We start from the raw sequence: 21,718 nt of genomic DNA on the forward strand, positions 1-21,718 counted from the left end.
GGAGAGTAAGCAAACTATTTAACAAGTGGTTCCCAATTAGAAGGTATATTTTAATAGGAATAGCTACTTTGGACCCTCTAGGTTCTTTTAGATTGTTCCAAATAATTGCGTATAACCATGCTAACAACCAGGAGATCATCAATAAGATGAATTTAATGGAATTATTCTTTTTTTATTAAAATATTTTATTTATTTATTCATGAGAGACACACAGAGAGAGAAAGAGGGGAACAGAGACACAGGCAGAGGGAGAAGCAGGCTCCATGCAGGGAGCCTGATGTGGGACTCGATCATGGGACTCCAGAATCATGCCCTGAACCAATGGCAGGCACTAAACCGCTGAGCCACCCAGGGATCCCAATGAAATTATTCTGAAGCATGCTTTAATATGCAAACTTTCTAGAGGAGACGGCCAAGAGAATATTGTAGGCAGCAAAATTTCAAAGTAGAAAACCAAGTGAACAGAATTAGAAACAAGCACCATGGAAAATAAAAATCATAATCAATATGCCTGACAGGAATTTATACTTGTAACTGCAACATAGCTACAGAGACTTGTACTTACTAGTCGCTAACCAGTGTGATGATGATAAAAGCAAAGAAGAGCAAGACCTCTGTGATAAGATTAGAGATGTTTACTCCATCCAAGAAAACAATGGAAAGAAAACTAGGAGAGATCTAATAAAATAGATCATTTCAGTACTGAATGAAATACTCTACAATTATTCTGCTGTATGACTATATACTAAGTTCTTCTGATTTGTTATAGGTATTGTCTAAAGAATCCTAGCCAATCAAAACTAAGGCTAAAGGGGCCCTCTAGCAGAGTCAGAAAGAAAAAAATGGTTGGTTTCTTGTAGTAGGAATGCTATCTTACTCGTCCTTATATTCTTTGCATCTAACACTATTGGCAAAGCAGTAGATGTTCCAAATATATATGTATGTGTGTGTTTACATATTTATATATAACACATTTATACATATATTTATATATACAAATATATTTTAATCTTCTGTATAAATGGCATCATCTACATTTTTTTTTACATTTTTAAAATTTAAATTCAATTTGCCAACATACAGTATAACATCCAGTGCTCATCCTATCAAGTGCCCTCCTTATTGCCCATGACTCAGTTACCCCAACCCCCACCCACTTCCTCTTCAGCAACTCTTTGTTTGTTTCCCAGAGTCAGGAGTCTCTCATAGTTTGACTTCCTCTCTAATTTTTCTCACTCAGTTCCCCTCCTTTCCTTTATAATCCCTTTCACTATTTCTTATATTCCATGTATAAGTGAAACCATATGAAGATTGCCCTTCTCTGATTGATTTATTTCACTCACCATAATACCCTCCAGTTATAACATAGAGAAAAAAAGTTATTGAATGTAACCTTAATTTATTTATAGAATGAAATATATATGAATAAAACAAAAATATTAATGAGGTACTTTATCCATGAGTTTACTAGATGCTGCCATATTATTCTCAAAACAATCTGAGAGGCAATTTATATGTGCAGAGATCATTAATAATTTGAAGTGTTATAAGTAAAGGAGTTTGAAAAGAACTTTGACTCACAAATACCAGAAACCATATTCTGTCTACTTTATTACTCTAAATTATCAAGATTATCCAGAACCCTGATTACTGTGTTCCTTTAAGTTATCATTTCCTATGTCTTATTTAATGAATGTTTATTCTATTTTACAAGTTGCACTCCCTTCACCTGTCCCCTCAAAAACAGATAAATATTACACAATGTCTAACTTAAGTTAAGCTTGTTTCCTCATAGATGAGATTTTTAAAGGGTCATTAAAAAGATACAAGAAGGGGTGCCTGGGTGGCACCAGTTAAGTAGCCTCCTATTGGTTTCGACTCAGGTCATGATCTTGGGGTCTTGAGGTTGAGCCCTGTATAGCAGGGAGTCTGCTTCTCCCTCTCCCTCTGTCCCTCCCCTAACTCATGCTTGCTCTCTCTCTTTCTCTGTCCCTCAAATAAATAAATCCAAAAAAGGAACACAAGTAAAAACATAAAAGCTTATAAAACAACAGCAACTTAATATAGCATAAACAAAAGATATTTATTATAACTAGAAAGTTAAAAAAGTAGATAATAAGAATAAAGCATTTAAATGTAGGATCCTACTTATGCAGTAACTGAAGAACTAGTTACTTTTATCTCCATATTTGTGTGGATTCAGATTTTAATTAAGACATTCAATATTATTTTTCTGATAATATGTTTCCGTTTTCTATCATTTTAGATTTTAATGCAGATTTTTTAAAGCATAATAATCTCAACAAAGAAAGGACAGGTATAGGATTCAGCAGTTTCTTCTTTTTATATATAATTGAAGCCAATTAACTGTGGCATCAAATTTTTTAAATCTATTTCCCTTGAAGCAGGTATTTTCAAATACTACATATATGCACAGTAGGCTTTTCATTTACAAGAAGATTATAAAAATGATCAGTGCTTTGGTAAATACTGAAAAAAATGAAGAAATTCACAATAAAATTAGAAGTACTCTATTGAGCAGCCATATATCTATAGAACAATACCATCTGTGAGAGCTGTAGAGGGAAAAATGAAAGGAAAAGTGAATGAAATGATTCATTTAGAAGTAGGTATGCTAATGCATGGTTAGAACTAGATTCATCCTTCTTTGGGCTTAGAAGGGTCTAGAATTAAATGTGATATCCTCAGGGTGACCACTGGTTACTTTGGGTCTCAAAAGTCCAAAATCTCTGCTTCAACAATCACACTTTATTGTGTGAGACAGGATACAAGAGTTGTAGATCTTACTTATTATCAACCAGCCATGTCACTAGCCTCTTCTAAGACTTAGGCCCATCTGTCAAGCATTGGGTATCAACAGATACTCAGCCATGTCCTTAAAGAATATTCAAACATTTTTGTGAAGTAGTGACAAAATGTCACTAAAATATATAAGATTTATTAAGTGGGTAAAATGTTAATGACTAAAAGTTTCTTGTCTTTATATATGATTGACTCATTGTCTACCACCTCCCATTTTTTAAAAGATTTTATGTATTTGAGAGACAGTGAAAGAGTACGAGCAGTGGGGAGAGGCAGAGGGAGAAGGAGACTCTCTGCTGAGCAGGAAGCCTGATGTGAGCTCGATCCCAGGACACCGAGATCATTATAAGGGGCAAAGGTAGACACTTAACTGACTGAGTCACTCACCTCAACGACTAAATATTTCTTAACATAAAATGTTCTTTCATAAGTTTTCTTCAACTATATTACCTCCTTCTGTTTCTTTCTTTTTCTATATTCTGGGAGAGGTGGGCAGTATTATAGAGTCATTAACAGCATCAACCCTGGAGTCAGACTGCCTACGTGTGAATCCAGCCCTGCTCATTCACCACCTACAAACCCTGGTAAAGTCACTTAATCTCTTTATGTCTCAGTTTCCTCAATGATAAATGTCATTAGCACAAGTGCATTATAAGGAAGTCATGAGGATTAAGGAAGGCAATACATATAAAACACTAGAAGAGTGCCTACAATTACAGCCAGAGTCAAAACAAGCTTAGCACAAAATACTTATTTTTTTTAAAAGATTTTATTTATTTATTCATGACAGATACAGAAAGAGGCAGAGACACAGGCAGTGGTAGAAGCAGGCTCTATGCAGGGAGCCCGATGTGGGACTCTATGCAGGGATCCCAGGACTCCAGGATCACACCCTGAGCCAAAGGCAGACGATATACCACTGAGCCACTAGGCGTCCCACAAGATATTTATTTTAAAACCAAATGTAAATACTGCATGTTGCTCCACGAAGAGTGCCATGACTTTCAGATGCTTTGTAGAAAAAAATGAGGACTATTACTAAATATATTGTTTCAGGAAAAAGAGGCAAATTGTTTAAGCGTTTATAGTATGCTATCTTTTATCAATGAAAGGAGAAACAGTAACACACATATAGAGGTTTACCTATATATATTTTTAAAAGAAAGGGAAAATAACCAAAAACCAAATAAAAATGATGACATCCAAGAAAAAGGACAAAGTAGAAAAGCTAGAGTTCTTCAAATGTGCTTTACTTTGAGGTTTTGACTTTGAAACTCAAATAATGTTTTATATAATTATTAAACAAAGTTAAGTCATCCTAAAAAATAATCCATAAAAACAAAAAGAAAAATGAAACAAGGGAATATAACAAGTATGAATTGATCTCTTAACCATGAACAAATTATTTTTAAGTAGCATAAACTAAGAACTTAAGAAATCTTAAATTGTTTTTACTAATCACATTATAATAATATTACAGTGAGAGAGAGCATGAGCAGGGAAGAGGGGCAGAAGGAGAAGCAGGCTCCCCGCTTATCAGAGAACCCAATGTGGGGCTCCATTTCAGGATCTTGGAATCATGACCCAAGCCAAAGGCAGATGCTTAACTGACTGAGCCCCTAAAATTATTCTTAAATTATTGTATATACAGTCATATGTATATATTCATATATGACTGTATATGAATATATGGAACATATGTATATGTATATGTTCCATATATGTCATATGGAACAAAGATTTTCAGTTTAGAAGAAAAGAGATAAGCATATTACATGAAAGAACTACAGAAAAAAAAAAACTCATAACCAGAGGTTTGAATTGGAAATACTGAACACTTGGGAAGATCAACATAAACATATAAAGTATCTCTCTTTAAAATCTTTCTACAGAAAAGGCCTAGAAACAGTAACCAATTAAGTAGCAATGAGTTTTCCCAGTGTCCACATTGTAACTATGAACACTGTTTCCCACAAAGATATCAAGATATTTAGAGACATGGCTATTTCCTAGTTTGGGCAGAAAATAGAAAAGAAGATCCTGGGACTGGTTGTCCTACCAAAAAGTGAGGAAGCACAAATGCCTACAGGGATCATTTCAAAAGAACTTGGTAACGAAACTGAAGAGATGTCTGTCTTTCCCTTCACTGGTATGGCCACAGTCAGATGCGTTCAGAAGAGGCTTGTCTTCCTCTGTGACAAAAAGAAGAGCTGGTTGGACTCCAATGAGACCAATAAAATCACCAATGCCAACTTCTATCAGGATGCATGTCTAGAAACTGATCAAAGATGGGCTGAGCATCTGGAAGTCTGTGACTGTCCATTCCTGGGCTCAGTGCCAGAAACTCTATGGCCTACCAGAAGGGCAGGCATATGGGCACTGGTAAGAGAAAAGGTACTGCCAGTGTTTGAATGCCTGAGAAGGTCACCTGCATGAGGAGGATAAGAATTCTGTACCTGCTGCTCAGAAGAGACTTGGACCTAAGAATATTTACCACTACACGCATCATAGGCTGTACCTGAAAGTGAAGGGAAATGTGTTCAAAAACAAATGGATTCTCATGGAACACATCTACTAGCTAAAGGAGGACAAGACTCACAAGAAGCTTCTGGATGACCAGGCTGAGGCCTGCAGAGCTAAGGTCAATGAAGCACGCTAACGCTGTGAAGAGTGGCTCCAGGCCAAGAAGGAAGAAATCATCAAGACTCTGTCCAAAGAAGAAGAGACCAAGAAATAAATCTCCCTCTCTTTTGTCTATACATAGTGGCTTCAGCAATTACCCAGATAAGTTATTCAATAAAACAAAGCATTATCTGCCTCAAAAAAAATGAAGAGATTTCTATAGGCAAAGATGAGATAAATTAGAGATCATAAAGAACAATAACTACATTGTATGGGAAAATTCTAATATAAGAAGAGCCATGAGATTATAATGATACATAAAAACAACTCAGTAATCATCTCTAGAGAATTTTAGAGAACTGACCTATTATTTGGAAAACTGATAATTAAAGTGGGAGAATCAGGCATTTTTTCTGCCTTTCCTGTATATGCCTCAAAATAAACACTTGATATAGTAAAGCTATTCTTTATAGATGAATTCCAACCTATAAATGAAAAAGGAATGATAGAATTAGAATCTCACTATTTTGTAACACCTTTTGAACTAAGAGATTTATGCTATAATCATCAGTAGCAGATAAACTATCAGATGAAAAATTGATAAGGAACTAAAATGATAATGGATGAATCAAGTCAATCACACATAGACCTATAGCTCAATCTTAACATTATAATAGAGATATTAGACATTGTGGGCTTCTTAGTGTGATGCAATGAAAGGAACCCAACATCCTGAATTAAGTATTCTTACCAAAACATCAAATTGGGATCTGATTAAGCCTCTATGTCTAGATATATAGACTTACAGAAAATAGAAGTCAAATGAAATTTTTAAATGATACGGAGATACATGAAGCAAAATATAGAATGTGGGAAATTCTACAAGACAAACAACACAGTTTCTTTAACAAATAAAGTACAAGGAGAAGATGGAAGGGAGAGATTATAGTTGAAAGGAAGTTTTAGATGTATACTAGTGAAATGCAATATAAGGGTCTAGTTTGTATCTTGATTTAAAAAGAAACCCAACCATATATGTATGTTATGTACATGAATATTGAATTTGATGTTGATTGGTATTTGATTCAAAGACATCACATTTTTGCTAACTTTCAAAAACAGGATAATATCACAGCAATACTATTTTTATAATACTTTTTTTTTGAGTGCTTATCTATTAGAGTTACATACATATAAACTATATGATGTCTGAGATTTGCTTCAAAATAATCCATGAAGATGGAATGATAAATCAGGGTATAAATAAATAAAGTTTGGCCATGTCAAATAATTTTTGACACTGATACTGGGTGATGGTTGCAGGAAAGTTCTTTACGTTATTCTATTTTTATACTGTTTGGAAACTTACATACTAGAATGATTTAAAATGAAAACTATTATTAAAGCACAGAATTAAATTCAAAAATTCTCGTTGAGGTCTTTTTATCATGTTGCACTAAATTTATACACAGATTAATTTAGCCTGTTGAATCTTCCAAACAAGAAACCTCTACATTCTATTCCTCTGTAGCTTTTTTATTGTTATCATTACTGCTTTTGTTTCTTGGTATGGGTTGTACACACTGCTTAAGCTTAGTCATTCATAATTTACAAGGTTTTTTCTGTTTAACCAGTTTATAAGTTTTTTTTTTCTGTTTTAGTAGCAATAATCAGTTTGAAAACAAATAGGAAGCAATTGCTTTTGCATATATAAGTTTTTAATTTTCCTGGTTACTCTACTGCCTTTCTGGTCCCAATAACTTTTCAATCTAATGTTTAATATTCTAATACCTAATTTTCAACCATATCTAATATAATCTCTTAGATATTTCAGGTGGACAATTCATAATATACAAATAAAGGATAATTTTTCTCATCTCTTTAAAAAATAGTTGTTGTGCACTGAATTGAAAGGGTTGACGCTCTTTCACTTGTTTCTTTGAAATCCATATTTCAAGAGGTTATCTATCTTAAAAAAACAGAAACCTGTATTATGCTCCTGTCCAACTTGAAACTTTAATAACTCATATTGGGAACAGTGAGATTAATATATCTGATGAATTTGCACTTTGATTTAAATTTTCAACTCACCCTATCATCACTTAAGTTCAGAGAACACCATCAAAATCTAATAGTTAAGAATATCTATCTCCAACACATATCAAAATACGTGCACCACTAACACTGGAAGATTTGTTTAGAGAAGGCTTCCTTGATTCTTATTTTCAGGCTGATGAAATAAGATGATTACATATGGCGAAGGTTATCAGAGAAACTAACCAAAAATTTTAAGCCAATCTCAAAACATCAACATGAGTTTTTTGTTTTTTTCTTTTTTTTTCCCATAAAGGATATATTCTGTAGAGAAGTTACATTATTATTCCAGAAGACATTATCTTGGCTTCACTACACATAGCACATCTGGGAATTGTCTGCTTGAAAACCTTGGCTAGAAGCTCTATCTGAAGGCCTCAAATTGATTGTGATATTTAAAAGTCTAAAAGAAGGTAGTACATGTCACATGGTGGGCTGCTTGGCATAAACTGCCTAAGACACCAAATTTTCCCATGGGAAAAGAGCAAAAAAGGTTGAATCAGGATTCCATATTGATTTTACATTATGATATAAAAACTTTTCCCTTCAGTGTACTGCTTTTCACAATGACTTTAAATGCTTTTGCTTCGACCTCAAGCCTCTGTAGTGACAATGTGACTCTATGCCAGTTTTTTGCAGCACACAAGCTGCCAGATACAATTATTTCTGACAACAGGTCCACATTTGTCTCAGTCAAGTTATGGTATTTGTGGACAAGAATCTTATCCAAGCTGTCACCATTGCACCTCATCTGTTTTAATGTATGTTTAGGAGGAAAGGGTAGTGCAGATTTCCGAAGATGCCCTGAAGTGGATTTCTGAAGATACTGACCAATAATTCTTCCATGGTTTTTCATTGACCAATGTTGCAGATGTTCTTTCAGAGGTGCAGACCATGCTGAATACTAGTTAGGTTTAGTTTCATAACTTGTCTAAACCAATTTTACGGAGAATAAACTGACAACTCACAAAATGAATATGACACTATTCTCAATACTGCTCTAGCTATAGTAACATTCATTTTCAGTAATAATTCACCTTTATCACTGTAGTGTTTCTTTGCTGGGACATAATTCAGTTTTTGTCTCTGCAAGTTGAATTTGGATATGTGCTATTTCTATGAAGCCACAGAGTACCCTGTGCTTTCTCATGATAGCACTCACTGCCTACATTATAACAAGTCATCTATCTCTGCTGTTCTGGATTATACATTTTATGAGTGTAGAAATGTGTCTTTTCTCTTAATTCTACCTCCAACACCTAAGATGGGAACTGGCACAAAGTAGACACACAAGAGTCAGATTACAAACAGCCCTTTAGGTCAGGCTTCTTCAAACCAGCTTCTAAAGCCAGCCTTCTTGACATTGTTGGCAAGCCTTTTTTAAAAGCCACAGACACTCCAGTAAGGTCCTTTATGAAAGCCCACTTAAGGCAAAAAAAAACCCTGAAATAATATTATGGGTAAGAAACAGAAGGAGTAAGCAACCTTAGATAAAAGAATTTTTCCCCAAACTACCCCTTCACATGTTGACAAACAACCCCAAATAAGGTCATTGCCTTCAGACACAAATGAAAGTGCCTTTAGAGTAAAATTTCTCGGGTTGGAAGGGAATGAGGGAGCAATAAAAATTCATCTGCAACACTTCTTAGTAAAACAGAGATGGCAAATGGTGAAAAATAAAAACCAGTATTCTGGCTCTTTGACCCATATATTGAGCATTCATACTTAGCACATATGCTCCCCCTTATATTTGAGCATATCTTGGGTAACATAGACTTGTGAACTAGATACAGGTACTCTTTCCAGGGACTCTTCCTTATTACAGAAGTATCTCCCCTTTAATCATCCTGATTTCTTCCTTTTAAGAATCACATATTGAATATGCATTATCTGTGAATAGTAGATATTTAGAGATGAATGAGATTCCACTATCCCTGAATTTAAGGGATATTCTTTTGAAAAAAATCTACATACAAACGATTATAATATAATGTATTTATATGTCATATGTATATGGTATATGACTGAAAGGTGCTAATGAGGAAGTTACCAAATCCCTAGAAGGGTTTTCTGGAGAATATAACATTTGAGATATATTTTATAGACAATTTCACCTGATAGATAGTGGGGGAAGGCTATTCTTATAAGATAGAATAGCATAAACAGTGACTTAAGGCATATTAAAACCTGGCTTATTCATGTATGATGAATACTTTGGTATGGCTGGTTCACAGGTTGCATAGCCTATTGCAGTGACTGGAAGTAATGACAAAGTGTCATTTTGGACCAGATAATAAGAGATCTTCAAATCAGGTTTCATTCACTGTCTTTCATAGCTACAATTGGCCCCACCTAAAGAACCTGCCCAGTCTTCTACAATATGACCTTCCCAACTTCATAATAGCCTTCAACTGACCCTCTGTCACAACTGATTACACTCAAGGTGATCACTTTATTCAAGAACAACCAATTCAGTGGTGTGGTAACAAAAGGATCAACCTTGTCTTCTCTAAGATTTTAAGATGAAAAGATTGGAAGAATGAGCTGATTTGGAGTGAAGCTGAAAGAGTCATGAAGTAGCATGTAGGCATTAAAGATAATATGGCAAGCCAATTCCATAGGAAGCAGACCCTATAAATAAACAGGAGCTTGCAGGCAGAACAGAGGTGAATACAAGGGAGGTGATACCAATGGAGAATAGCAGAGTGCAGGGCACTGAAATGAAGCTACTTCCTGTTCCAATAAGGTTCTTGCTCTTCTTGACAGCTGATTATTTGACTTTATCTAACAACAAAATGAATCAAATCAAAATAACCTTGTGTGTCATAAGGATGAATCTACTCTTTGACCGGAGGTGACAGTGAGCTAGTCGAAGGATTTAAGTGAAACAATAACATAACCAAATCAGCAGTAGTGTTTTAGAGAGAGAGTCAGACGATTCTGGAATTGACCTTCATGTCATTCCACCAAAGACTCATCAAATATCAGAAGAGAAGGAAGCAATAATTCTTTTCTGTTTACCCTTATCCCCTGGCATGGGATAACTTGCTATTTAAAAGATTATGACAGCCATATAGGAAAGAGACCATGTGTACTAGAATATTAGTTATTTATTTCCTTTTCAGAGCCAATAATTTGCATTTCAGTGATTTAAAGTAAGGTAAGCCTGAATAATTCAACATTAATAAAGGTTGTTCCATAAACTACATTTCCAATAGAAGGAATGTAAAATAATTGTTTTGTCTACTTAAAGGAATGTGATGTATTAAATTCAAGCTAACAAAAAATATGTATAATTGCCAAAATACTAACAGAGATTGCCCTTGGATGGTGAGAGCATGGTTCTTATGTTTTATAATACATATGTATTGCTTTTATAGTGGAAAAGAAATAAACTTAAAGGTAGTTTAAGGCATATTTCATTTCTATCTAACAAAACAGATTTTCAGTTTTAGCTGTCTGGATAAGTCTATCTGAGGCTAGGGGAAAAGCTATCTATTAATATTTGCTATTGTTTTCCACATGGTATAAAGACTTTGGTTTAAATTCAAGGAAGACAAAACAGTTATAAGAAATACACTAAAGTCAAAAGATCTAGGTTGCATGCAAAGTTCCTATATGCTGTCACATATGAATAGATCCAGTTACTTCATCTCTCTGGGTTTCAGTTTTCTGATATCTGAAACATGGTTTTAACAAAATAGTCTCAAAATTCTTTCCAATTTATGATTTTTAAGCCTCTATACCATTATTACTTGGTATTACTATAATATTTTCCAAGTTTAACTTGCAAAGCCTATAAGCCACTTGAAATTATATAAAACCTCTCAGGCCTTTAAAAAGTATCCACAGGAAACCTACAAAGCTTAAGAATTAGGACTAATGGCCTAAGAATGTGATGACATGTTTAATTATTGTGGATTCTCTAGAGAGAAACCTAGAGTACCTCAGAAGGAAAATACCTAGATTGAAAGTTACATATACCAAATCAAAAATATTTTCATGATTTTAACTAATGCCATAAAGAGAAAAAAGACAGAATCAATGTAGGCTGTTTCTTTTAAGAAAAAGTCTGGTCTTGAATATAACTAATGAATAGAACTAATGAATTTACACAACCATGTGATACCTACTACTAGTTTTTGAACATAGACACATATTGAGCTATCAGAAGATACAAACCTGGATCATAAATAAATAGTTGTATATTTAAAATATTATGTTTATTTTTAAAGCTCTATTTCCTAGAAATATAAACACATACACACATAGCCACACACGCATACACACACAACACACCCCCTATACCAGATACATATATATAAAGTTCAAGTTTTTCTAATTCTTCACTATTAAGTCACAAACATACATTTGAAAAGGGCAAAATATAATTTTTTTAGTTTGAAGACTCATTCTAAAGTATAATTGATAATTGAAACCAAAATTTCAATACAAAAAAGCAGTATATACTCAGCTCAGAGTATAGTTGGTTTCATAAGAAAGCATTACATAGGGGATCCCTGGGTAGCTCAGTCGTTTAGCACCTGCCTTCAGCCCAGGGCGTGATCCTGGAGATCTCTCTCTCTCTCTCTCTCTCTCCCTGTCTCTCATGAATAAATAAATAAAATCTTAAAAAAAAAAAAAAGAAAGCATTACATAGAATTCTCTTATTTCATTATAAAATTATAAACTCATTCTTTTGAAGAAACATTCCTATGAAGAAGCATTCCTACACTCCCTATAATCACCTGTTATGCTTATAATGTGCCATGATAATTTAATATCTGAAAGATGACAGATTGCACAGTTTTATTGCCTCTTCCCCTTTAAAACTCAGGTAATAGCAAACAAATACAAATGAGGTTAAAAGGAAATATAAGTATGAATGAACAATTTCTACAAAGTTTTGGAAAACATAAAATATTTTGTAAAGAAGTAGAGTCAAGAAAGCTACACCAGGGATCTCTGGGTGGCTCAGTGGTTTGGTGCCTGCCTTTGGCCCAGGGCGTGATCCTGGAGTCCCGGGATCGAGTTCCGCAATAGGCTCCCTGCTTGGAGCCTGCTTCTCCTCTGTCTGTGTCTATGCCTCTCTCTCTCTCTCTCTCTCTCTTTCTGGGTCTCTCATGAATAAATAAATAAAATCCAAAAAAAAAAAAAAAAAAGAAAAGAAAAGAAAAGAAAAGAAGAGAAAAGAAAAGAAAAGAAAAGAAAACTACACCTAAGTGCTTACTGAAGGCGGACCATATACTGTGCAAAAAAGGTCTTCAGAGCCTCCAGAAAGTGGGATCACTAAAAATATGGGAACCAGCGTAAAATATTCATAAAGAGTCCTGGATGCCTATTTTTATCTCTAGAAAACAAGAAACTATCTTCTATGGACTGAATGTTTATGTGCTCCCTGCCTCTCACCACAAATTCATATGTTGAAGCTCTAATATCCAAAATAATGATATTGGAGGTGGGGCCTTTGGGAGGTAATTAAGTTATGAACATAGAGCTTTCATGAATGGGATTAGTGCTCTTAGCAGAAGAAACACAAGAGTCATGGTCTCTCTGTTGTGTGAGGATACATCAAGAATGTGTCCATCTGCAAGCCAGGAGGAGGAATCTCACCAAGAACCCAGACACATTGACACCTTATCTCAGAGTTGCAGCCTCCAAGTTTCTGTTGGGTAAGCCACCCTGTCTATGATATTTATTATATAGTCAGCCTGGGCTGATTAAGACATTACTGCTTTCTTCAGGCAGGGAAAAAAAATATTTTTTTCTGAACATCCAAACCTGGGAAGCTAGATCAAGTATATGAGGCAAAGCACTGACGCTTGGGATTGAAAACAGGAAAATTCAATGAGAATGTACATAATGAACTTGAAGAGCTCAGCACCCTTCTCCTGCTTTGTCCCTAGAACACTGATAGCCTCCAGCTCCAGTTGGAGGTCTCCAAGGGAAAGAAAATAGCTATATTCATGTATCTGGAGATTTCTCAGTGAAAAGGCAAGTTCATTTTTTAATCTTGCTCCCACAGAATCCACAGCCAAAACCAAGCCCATACACAGGGAACTTTCTCTCAGTGCCCCACTCAATCTGAATAAGCACACAAGAAACTTAACATTTTTAAAAAAGCTTCTAACATGAAATGGACCAAGACAAACTAGCTAAATACCTCAGAGGCATTGCACCAAAAATATAGGACCAAAACACTCTATATAATATTCTAGAATGAAAAGAAGATGTCATGTTTCTAGAAATAAAACAATATGCAATGAAGGAGAAAAAGAGAACCAAAAAAGAGTTCCTAGAGATGACAAATATGATCAACTAAATTGGGGGGAGTAGAGGATCAGCAAACTTTTAAAATAAAGAGATATGCAGCAAATACTATAAGATTATAGGATTTACAGTCTCTAAACTTTGCCATTGATTAATGAAAGCATCTGTAGACAGTGCATAAATGGATAAGCATGAACGTATTCCTTTAGTGACAAAAGTTTAACTTTATTTACACCACTTGACTTAACATCATTGTTGGACTTGGTTGTGCCATAGTTTGCTGACACCTGATCTAAATTTTTAATAAACAGATAAAATATTGTAACATAAAGCTGAGGAAATCACTTGAAAGTAAGATAAAAATATAAAGAGATGGAAACATAGGAGAAAAAAACACAACAACAAAGACTCAATCCAGGAAATCTAAAATCTGCCCAATAAAAGTTCCAGAGTGAGAGAGAGCAGAGAAAGTAGAGAGAAGTAATTAAAATAAAAGACATACAGAAATTTTTACAGAACCAAAGGACACAAGTCACCAGATTTAAAAGGTCCATTGAATACTCAGCACAATGAATGTTGAAAGGCCCAAATCAAAGTACATTTTTGTACAATTTCCAAATACCAGAGAAAATAGAGTGTCACAAAAGCTTCCAAAGATTATATACAAGGAGTGGAAATAAGAACAGAACCTGGTACTCAACAACAAGAGTAGGTATGAGAAGACAGTAGACCAGTGGCTAAAAGATTCTGAGGGAAAAGGGTGGGAAAGGGCTCCTGGGTGGCCCAGGTGGTTAAGCTGCTGCCTTGGGCTTGAGTCTTGATCTCAGGGTCCTGTGATGGAGCCCCTCACTGGGCCCCTGCTCAGTGGGAGTCTGCTTCTCCCTCTCCCTCTGCTTGCTGCTCCCCTTGCTTGTGAAAATGGGCATTATATATATATATACATATATATATATATATAATATACATATATAATCATATATATAATATATATAATTATATATATAATTTTAAAAAGAGTCTGAGAGAAAATGATTTCCAATTGGATTTATTAATCAGTTAGGATAAACTAAAAAAATTGAGATACAGAATTTTTATATCAAATGCACCTCTTCTTAGAAATCTACTACCAGATATGTTTCAACAAAATAAGTGGTAAACTAAGACAATGAATATATGGGAACCAGGAAAGGGGAGAATGGAGAAGGGGAACACTAGGTTAACAGCCATAATTAGATACAGCTAATATTAGATATTAAAGAAATAGTGCTGCAAACAGAAGGCATTATCTGAATAGATTGTTTGGAAAAATTAAACACTTGAAGAATCTTTCAAAATACTAGGGAAAACAACTAGCACTATATACAGACAACATCTAAGCAAATCTGAGAGACAGGGAAAGAGAAAATAGGGACAAATCTGAACTGCAAGAAAAACAAAAAGTTTAATGAGAATGTGAACATAATTCAGTACACCACTTAATCCAGTAGCATCTTTGCTCACATGGTCATTTTCAGTACTATTTATTTAATACTGATTTATATGAGAAGTAGGAAAGTGAGAGAGAATATGATAGTAAATTTCAGTTAAAATCACAAGAAATGAAAATATCAACAAAATTCAGAAATATTATAAGAAAAAATATAGTAGCCAAAATAAAGTCACTGAATCTTGGAAGAGTAATTGGTGAAGAAACTGAGAAGGAGAAGCAAGTATAGGTGTTTTCTGTACAAGTCTTTTTTCATATCTGCCTCTCACACTATGTACATAAAATTCAGTTGTCAATGATTCCTTAATATTTTCCATTTTTGCATTTCAAATACACTGAGAAAGCTAATACTATAAACCCATTATCTGTTAATACCACAGAATTCATTTGTTGTTTAGTGGAAAAAATATCCACAAAGAATGGGTCTCTATAGGCATCTAGGGACAAAGTACTGGAGATGAGAGAAAATCACTAAGAGGTAAGGAGGTACTTGGTGGAAAGTTATGGTTATGTATGAATTTATCATATATGTGAAATGCTTGTTTGAATAGTTGACTTGTTGCCTGAGGATCTGATATAAATGATGAAGCCTGCAACAATCTTTGAGTGGGTGGGATCACGCTGATGGGGCAAATATTCCTGGTGCCAAGTCTGAATCTGAAAACCAGATCTAAGAAAGCCAACTCCGTCTAAGATCATTTTGTGAGTTATATTTCTGTTTGTTCTTTTTGTGTTATCTCTTAAATCTCTTATTTAAAAAAATGTCTTCAAATTTTGTTTAATTCTCAGCTGTGCTACTTATTCCAAAAAGAGAACATGCCTTCTCTTGGTCCGAAGTGTCAAAGGGGGAGCAGGGGCTGCCTGAAGCCACAGTAAAAATGTTGGTGGTGATCAATGAAAATTCCAGAAAGTCACATGAGGCTCTTCCTATTTGCTCTCAAATGTGAAGTCCTCAGAAAGAGATTTTCTGACTATTTTATCAAACTGTCACTACCCCTTATCCTGTCATTTGTCTTCATAGCACTTATCTCTAGTTGGCATTGTTGTGTGTGTCTATGATGTTTATTTTTTACTGCCTCATTAACTGGAATGCAAGTCCTCTGATGGTAGGCACTTCGCCTTATTCCCCATTGTATACACAGCAAAAAGAACAGCAGAAGACCTTGATAGATATTCACTGAATAAATAAATAAATTCTCAATCCAGTACCAGAAAAGAAATTTTATTTTTATTAAGGACCTGTGGCATTCGCTTCCAGGGACTAAGTCAATTTCTGCCTAAGTCACAATTTTGCCACATGGGGGCTCTGCTGTTAGCCACAGGAGATTCCTAAGCATTCCCCTGCACCCTTACTGGAACTAGTTTTCAATCAGAAGTAAGCATTAACAATACACAGAAGGTTTCTCCAGCCCAGTTTCAGAGAGTCCCCAAATTGACAGGATACATTTTAGTGTAATATAAGGACCCATAGGCTCCTATTCTCTGCCACTACGCTGCAAACCTATGCAGCATTTCTCTTCTCTCCGAAGTTTAATATCTTTTAAGTCTGCAGCATAAAATTAAAAATATCAGACCTACTGTTTCAGGAACAAAAATCAAACTAACCAATGGAACATTATGGTTTTTAATCCAAATCAAAATTTCTTTTATCTTTCCCCACCTGGTAGTTGGAGAATTTAATTCTTCATGCTGATATATTTGTCAGGAAGGCAGATTTTATTTATTTTTTTTAATTATTTTTTTATTGGAGTTCAATTTGCCAACATATAGCATATCACCCAGTGATCATCCCATCAAGTGTCACCCAGTCACCCCAACCCCCCGCCCACCTCCCCTTCCACTACCCCTTGTTTGTTTTCCAGAGTTAGGTGTCTCTCATGTTCTGTCACCCTCTCTGATATTTCCCCACTCATTTTCTCTCCTTTCCCCTTTATTCCATTTCACTATTTTTTTATTCCTCAAATATACTAGTGTACCCAGTTAAAATTATTATATAAATGCTTTAAAAATACAATAGAAAATGCTATAGGCTGAATGTTTATGCCTCTGCCCCTCCACATTCATATGTTGAAACCTAATCCCCAATGTGATGGTATTTGGTGGTGAGGCTTTTGGGAGGTGATTAGGCCATGAGAGGAGAGTTCTCATGAAGGAATTAGTGCCCTTATAAAAGAGGTCCCTGGGAGACCCCTTGCTCCTTACATCATGTGAAGTTATAGAGAAAAGAGGACATCTCTATGAACCAGGAAGTAGGCCCTAGACACACATAGAATCTGTTGGCTTCTTGATCTTGGACTTCTCAGGCTCCAGAACTGTGAGAAATAAAGTTCTGTTGTTGAAAAGCCAGCCAATCTGTGGTATTCTGTTAAAGCAACCTAAATGGGCCAGAACAGAATTTTTCTCTTTAAAAATTCTTGTTACATCAGAATATATATGAAGCAAATATAGCAAATGTTTATTATGACACCACTTAAACAATATTGGCTTTATATTCAAAGCACAGCCACACATGCAAAGTAGAATATCAAATATTAAGGTGCAAATTTAGTTAAGAGACATTTATAGTTACTCTAAAACTACTTTGCTTTACTGTGAGAAATTATAAGAAATTTAGGAATATGTATATATTATATATATATATATATATACACAAGACTATAAATTTTACAGTGTGACTGTTTCTTACAAATTCCTTTATAGAATTTTTTTTAAATGAAAAGCTAGAAAACTGATTTCTCTCAATATAAATGACTATAAGTGACTTTTGATTTCTATTCTTTTGAAAGGAATTTTTCGAGCCTTTGTTAGAAGAATACTTCAACATCAATTTTTAAAAATTAGTTTTTTTAACAAGAAACATTAAATAATTGCTTTTGCTAACTATGGAGAAGTGTGATGGAAAGTGAAGAACAGAAATACTGGTAAATATAAACATTAAACCAACATAGAATCATGACACCTTAATATTAACTCCCCATTCCTGAACTTGCCATTTGACCCATTACTGAATTCCCTGGTAGTATAAGTACCACAAAACAGAAATACATTTTTTTTTCCTGAGCTCTAAGTCTCAGTTTACTCAAAAGTTTGGCAAGTTTTAGCTTTGCTACCAAATGTAAATAAATGTCCTATGCATACATTGGGGCTAGATATCATGCTTAAATTAATAAATGTATCCTTGCTCAACAAATGTTTTCAAGTTAAATGACACAAGGGAAGCAATCAACCAAATGCAGAGCATGGAACAAGATAAAGTCCAAATGACCTGATATCTTCCAATAAATTAATGGCATTAAAAAACTAAAGAGATTTCAGAAACATGAAAATCAAATGCAATAACTATGCTCTGCTTAAATCTTGACTACACATCAACTTTATGAACTTAATATTAATTTTGTTAGGTACAATAAAGCTACATTGTTAAACCAGAAGTTTCTATTGGTTAGAATTGCATACTAAATATATATGGGTAAAGTGACATGATATCTGAGATTTGCTTTTAAAAATACTCCGGGGGCGGGGGCGGGGGGGAAGGTGTGTGTATATAGGAAGAGGGGCAGGGATAGATGAAAAAAATTAGTAAAATATTAATAATTGGTTGAAGTTGATGTTTATTATACTATTTTCTCTACATTTGTGTATGTTTTTAAATTTCCACAAAAACAATTATTTCCTCAAAGTCGTGTGGTCTTTTCAGTCTTCAGAAGTCTTCCACTAAGTGTTATTCTTTAAGAGTCTGTTATTTTTCCCTATTGCCAAGTTAGCTTAGGGCTACCTCTGAAGAAAGTGAAGTGAGGAATGCAATGAAACCTGAAAATATGGATTGGTGCCACAGCATAAATACACCTTCAGGTGAGGGAAAGGGACATGTGCTAGATAACCTTATAAGGGCTCATTCATTTGAATTTGCTTCATTTCAAGAAGACATTGGGAGACCATTATAATGGTTAGACATAGAACTTTCTTTATCCATTTATTTAAGTCAGGGATGTTCACTCATAACCATATGTGACCAAACATGGTTTTTAATAGAGCCCTCGAAGCAAGCAGATGGAAACTAAGGATATTTCAGAGACATATTAATGCTTTTATGAAATATCAGGATATAATTACAAATGTACAAATGTGTATGTGTATTCCAACAACTAGAAATAAAGAAAATCATTTTCATAGCTGTAGGGAACTCTTTGTTAGCATTCTGACAACTCCACCACATGACAGAGTAACTGAGTCAAAAACATTAAGCTCTTTAAAATATCTAGATCAAATGTATTTCTTGGTGAAAGCGTTTCATGAGTTAGAATACAGAATGTCAACAATGTATGCTATATAATAAATGATTGTGGCATTAAATGTGTAGCAGAAAGGGAATACTAAAGAATTTTTTATTATTATATTGGTAAATTCTGACTCCACTCTTGGTCATGTCCGTGTCCCTTGATACATGTTTGTTGCAGTATATGTTCATGACCAGAGAACCTAGACAAAATTAAATAAAATTAATTTTCTCACTGGTACTCTGATTCCAGAAACATTTTATACCACTTTATAAAGTATTTGTCCATAAATTATGGAAATTTACCTTAAATAAAAGCTTTAGAGATTCATAACACAGGTTTTATGAGTCCCATTCTGCTGATAAACAAACTGAAACCCTGAGAAGTTTGGCCAGAATCAGTTCCAAATTCCAAATGTCAACTGACACATGCAATAAAAGTATGTGTCATTCTCTAAGTTATTTTAGAAGGACATTTTGGATGCACCAAATTTATTTTCTAGTATACATAGTCCTGTGTCTGGTCTTTATGTAATTTTCAGCTTTCACCAAAACTTTTGGTTCCATTGCTCTCCGAGGTCATATGCAAAGACATTGCTTCTGTCTAGGCCATCTGAATAGAAGAAACCTACGGTTGCTATTGTTTAGTGGCTAATTTTGCTAATCACTTTATAAAATATTTTTAAGTGTATCATTGTCCTTTGTATTTTAAAATGCATTAGGTGATGAGGCCTAATATCAAGAAGACGTTTTCAAAAATTAAAGTCTCACAAAATTGAAGAAAAGTGAAAGCCAAATTTAAAGTTAATTCAAATATGTAGGCTTTTTTTTTTTTTTTAAATTTGGTGTTTCCTAAGTTTATTTGTAAATTACTCTGGAGGATTGTTAACCCTATGCCCAAAATTTGACCCAAAGAAGCAGCTGATGGCTTCACTGTCCCTCTAGTTGCTCAACTTATAAAATAGGAATCATCTTTAATTTCTCTCTTTATCTCAAACCTCCACTTCTAATCCATTAGAAATCTCTTGGTTTTACCTAAACATATATCCAGAACCTAACCAATTCTCATCATTTTCACTGCTTCCACACTGGGCCAAGGCACCATTATCTCTCTCCTGAACTGGTACAATGGCCTCCTTACTGACCTCCATGTTTCCATGTTTTTATTTTTGTCCCATTCAAGTTTATTCCCATAACAGCAGTATGAGTGATCCTTTCAATGGGTAACTTGGTTATATCTTTAATCAGCACAGCATCTTGAGTTGGTTCCCAGTTTTCTACAGAAGAAAGCCAAAGATTTCACAATGGCATATGAAGCCCTCCATGACTCAGTACCTAGTACCTCTCTGGCTTCATCTCCAATTCTTCTACCCATTGTTCTCTCCAATCTAGACAGATTGGCCTGTTTGCAATTCATTGAACATATGATCTCTCACATGAGGACCTTTAGACTAGCCATTCCCCTTATATACTTAAGGTGAACAACCTCATCTCCTTCTAGGTTTTGATCAAGCCACTAAGGCCCTAACCATCCCAAAATTTAACATTACAAGAAACAGACTCTTAGCTATAGAGAACAAACTGATGGTTACCAGAGGGGGGATAGGTGGGGGGATGGATGAAGTAGGTGATGGGGATTAAGGAGTGCACTTGTGAGGAGCATCGGGTATTGTATGGAAGTGTTGAGTCACTGAATTCTACATCTGAAACTAATATTGTACTGCATGTTAACTAACTGGAATTTAAGTAAAAACTTTTTAGAAAAGTAAAATTACAAGTTACCTTACCACCTACATTCCTAATATTCTCTATTCTCACTTTTCTCTATAGTACACGTTACCTAATAATATACTGTTTTTTGGGGGGTGGGGGTTTGTACATGTCACCCGTTTATTTTTTTATTTTTTAAAGATTTTATTTATTTATTCATAAGAGACACAAAGAGAGAGGCAGAGACACAGGCAAGGAGAGAAGCAGGCTCCATGCAGGGAGCCCGATGTGGGACTTGATCCCCGGACTCCAGGATCACACCCTGGGCTGAAGGCAGATGCTCAACCGCTGAGCTACCCAGGCGTCCCTGTCACTCTTTCAGAATATAAGCTTAGGGATCCCTGGGTGGCGCAGCGGTTTGGCGCCTGCCTTTAGCC

The 21,718-nt window shown here is 34.9% G+C and overlaps 1 protein-coding gene and 1 pseudogene across 9 annotated transcripts in view; one reads left to right on the forward strand and one right to left on the reverse strand.

The window, feature by feature from the left end:
* The window catches only part of CTNNA3 (catenin alpha 3), a 1,664,912-nt gene that overhangs the window by 930,937 nt on the left and 712,257 nt on the right, over positions 1 to 21,718 (reverse strand). The window lies entirely within an intron of this gene.
* On the forward strand, positions 4,975 to 5,560 carry LOC140631912 (large ribosomal subunit protein eL19-like; annotated as a pseudogene).

Source organism: Canis lupus, chromosome 4 (genome assembly GCF_048164855.1).
Source record: "Canis lupus baileyi chromosome 4, mCanLup2.hap1, whole genome shotgun sequence".
In the NCBI taxonomy this organism is placed as follows: domain Eukaryota; kingdom Metazoa; phylum Chordata; class Mammalia; order Carnivora; family Canidae; genus Canis; species Canis lupus.